This window comes from Lynx canadensis, chromosome B2, assembly GCF_007474595.2.
Source record: "Lynx canadensis isolate LIC74 chromosome B2, mLynCan4.pri.v2, whole genome shotgun sequence".
Taxonomy (NCBI): domain Eukaryota; kingdom Metazoa; phylum Chordata; class Mammalia; order Carnivora; family Felidae; genus Lynx; species Lynx canadensis.
Genome location: NC_044307.1, coordinates 51,296,140 through 51,300,057, shown reverse-complemented (window position 1 = coordinate 51,300,057; position 3,918 = coordinate 51,296,140). Strand labels below are relative to the sequence as shown.

Here is a 3,918-nt window from a genome sequence, read left to right as displayed (position 1 = left end):
CCATGTAAAGTATCATGTCATCTGCAAAAACTTAAAGTTTGACTTCTTCTTTGCCAATTTTGATGCCTTTTATTTCGTTCTGTTGTCTGATTGCTGACACCAGGACTTCCAACAATATGTTAAACAACAGTGGTGAGAATGGACATCCCTGTCGTGTTCCTGAACTCAGGGGGAAAGCTCTCAGTTTTTCCCCATTGAGGATGATATTAGCTGTGGGCTTTTCATATATGGCTTTTATGATGTCTAGGTATGTTCCTTCTACCATGACTTTCTTGAAGGTTTTTATTAAAAAGGATGCTATGTTTTGTCAAATGCTTTTTCTGCATCTATTGACAGGATCATATGGTTCTTATCCTTTCTTTTATTGATGTGATGTATCACATTGATTGATTTGTGAATTTTGAACCAGCTCTGCAGCCCAGGAATGAATCCCACTTGATCATGGTGAATAATTTTTTATATGCTTTGAATTCGATTTGCTAGTATCTTGTTGAGAATTTTTGCATCCATATTCATCAGGGATATTGGCCTGTAGTTCTCCTTTTTTTTTTTGTGAGGTCTCTGGTGGCTTCATAGAATGAGTCTGGTAGAATTCCCCTGGGAAGCCATCTGGCCCAGAACTCTTATTTGTTGGGAGATTTTTGGTAACTGATTCAATTTCTTCACCAGTTATGAGTGCAACCTTTATTCTTAAAACAGAAGAAGCTTCCCTGTAAAAGCAGTATCTTTATAACATTTTTAACTTTAGTATTCCTCTCCCTTTCACCCTTTCCTTCCATCAGAATCCACAGCAACCTCCTCATAATCCTTCTCAGGCAGCCATGTCCTCAGAAGCCTCAGAAGACTCTCCTTCCTCCATTCCCTCACCCACATACTGGTGAACAAAAAGGCATGCTTGGTATATATCAGGTCAAACTTGTGGTCCAAGGGATCCCAGTCCTCAGCAATGACTGTGGTGTTGGTCAGCATGCACACAGCTCTCTGTACTTTGGCCAGGTCTCCACCAGGTACCACGGTGGGAGGCTGGTAATTAATGTCAACTTTGAATCCAGTGGGCACAAGTCCACAAACTGGATGGTGCGCTTGGTCTTGATGGTGGCATTGACAATAGTGACATCTTTGGGAACCACATCATCACAGTACAACAGGCAGCAAGCCATGTATTTACCATTTCACCATCTGGTTGGCTGGCTCAAAGCATGCCTTGGTGATCTCTGCTACAGAAAACTGCTCATGGTTGGCTTTCTCAGCAGAGATGACAGGGGCAGGCATGTGTGGTCAGAAAGAAGTGGATGTGGGGTCCGGAATTCTGTCAGATCAACATTCAGGACTCCATCAAATCTGAGGGAAGCAGTGATCAAGGGCACAATTTGACCTATCAAACTATTCAGGTTAGTGTATGTTGGGCATTCAAGATCCAGGTTCAAAAAAAAAAAACCACACACACACACAACTTTTTTTTAATGTTTATTTTTGACAGAGACAGAGCATGAATGGGGGAGGGGCAGAGAGGGAGACACAGAATCTGAATCAGGCTTCAGACTCTGTCAGCACAGAGCCTGACATGAGGCTCAAACTCACGAACCGTGAGATCATCATCTGAGCTGACGTCAGATGCTTAACTGACTGAGCCACCCAGATGCCCCAGTATCGAGGTTTATTTGACAGATGTCATAGATGGCCTCATCGTCTACCATGAAGGCACAATCAGAATGCTCCAGGGTGGTGTGTGTAGTGAAGATGGAGTTGTAGGGCTCAACTACAGCAATGGAAACCTGGAGGGCTGGGTAAATAGAGAACTCCAGCTTGGACTTCTTTCCATAATTGACAGAGAGATGTTCCATCAGCAGGGAGGTAAACCTGGAACCAGTTCCCCTTCCAAAGCTATGGGAAACCAAGAAGCCCTGAAGACCTGTGCACTGGTTGGCCAGTTTCCAAATTCGGTTCAAGACAAGGTCACTGATCTCCTTGCCAACGGAGTAGTGCCCTCGGGTTGGCAGCATCTTCCTTGCCTGTGATGAGCTTCTCAGGGTAGAAAAGCTGGAGGTAGGGGCCAGTGTGAACTTCATCAATGGCTGTGGGTTCCAGGTCTACAAACACCACCCCGGGAACGTGCTTGCCAGCACCTGTCTCACTGAAGAAGGTATTTAAGGGTCATCTCCTCCCCTAATGGTCTTGTCACCTGGCATCTGGTCATTGGACTGGATGCCGTATTCCAGGCAACAGAACTCCTAACAGGCATTGCCAATCTTAACACCAGCCTGGCCAACATGAATGGGGATAAATTCGTGCATGGTTGCTGCTTTATGGCTGCTGAGCAGGTGGCAGACAGGAAAAGGAGAGGTTGTTGCTTCTTACAGCAGGCCTCTTAGGGGGTCAATGTAAGAGAACACGCCTCATCATGCCCTCTTAATGAAAGATGATTAACAGCTAACATCTCAATCAGAAGTATCATGTTCTGAAGTTCCTAGGAAATTTGTGAGGTCTGGGTTCAGATGGGATACAAGCACATCTAGCATAAAGCAAGAGCACAGACTTGAGTTCAAGTCCTAATATTTATACATACTAACTGGATGACGTTAGGCAGTTCATAACTTCTTTGTCTCTATTGCATCTGTAAAAGAGACATGAGATTTCTTTGCAGAGTTGCTACGGGGTGGAAGTGAGATAATCCACGTAAAGCAAAGTACATCAACTGTTCGGTACTTTTACTCCCTACTCTTTACCCATAGAGAGTCAAGGGACACTATTGTATTAAAGGTCACAAAGCATGCATCTACCTTCTACCAGCATATTTTCTTAATGGTCTTTGAAATAGTTTACCTTCCAAGAATGTAACCAAGAATTCAGCAGAGAGAAAAAAAAACAATTGTATCCACAACTTAGGAACTAACATTTCTGGGGGAAAATGAAACATGAGAATGTCCTCATATGTTTTTCTATCCTTAGTTATCACCTTGCAAATCCAGTCCTGGTGTTACCTAGAACCTTTTTTTCTCTCTCTTTCCAAAATAAGTTACATGTTCTGAATTCCATTGACCCTCTGACAAAGCAGAGGAGCTTCCCATATTCAAGATTCTTGGTTGCAAGTGACAGAAAACCCTGTACCAACTGGCTTTAAATAGAAAGGAATTACACAGGTTTGCATAACCAAAACATCCAAGAGGTGGCACTATTTCAAGAACAGTTTATTGGGCGCTCAAATGCCACCAGGTCCTGGTCTCTCCATCCCTCTTTGCCTACCTTTCCTGAGAGCAGTTTCAGCAACTTCAGGTGTACATCTCATAGCAGGGAAATCCCAGTGGAAAAGAGCTTGTTAGCATATGCCCATAGGAAAGTCTAGGTCTGTCTCTGATGTCACAAAGAATCATGATGTGCTGTAAGTCAGGAGACTAGTGCCTAATTCTGACATTAGTCCTAAAATTTGTATGATGTTGGGCAAGTCATTTGCTTCCCCCGCACCTCAATTGTCTCATTCTCAAAATAAAGGGATAAAATCTCAATGCTATCTCGGGTCTGTTGCAGAGCTAATACTTCTTCCTTGTTTCAGAGTAAAGGCTTTTCGTCTGGAGTTAGAGAATAGTGCCCTCTGATGGTCTATTCTATAGTTGCCTTTTTATTTCATTTCACTGATTTACAGTTTCCAATTCACAAAGAGAAAATAGTCTGAACAAAGGTACTGTAAAATGAAATTCAATATTGACATCTATTTCATTTCTATTCTCATTTTAAGATTTATATAGGCTTGTGTCCTAACATGAGCAGTTAAAGCTATGAATTTCATATTGCTGTTTTTGCTGTGTCCATTTTCTCATGTGGTATTTTCAGTGTTGTTCAGTTATAAGTATTTGTAATCCCTTATGATTTTTTTTGACCCATGTGTCATTGAGTTACTTCATTTCCAAACCTTTGGAAATT

General features: G+C 42.3%; 1 pseudogene; it reads right to left on the bottom strand.

Moving 5' to 3' along the window:
• Positions 1–744: 744 nt before the first annotated feature.
• On the bottom strand, positions 745–2,294 carry LOC115513331 (annotated as a pseudogene).
• Positions 2,295–3,918: the final 1,624 nt, after the last annotated feature.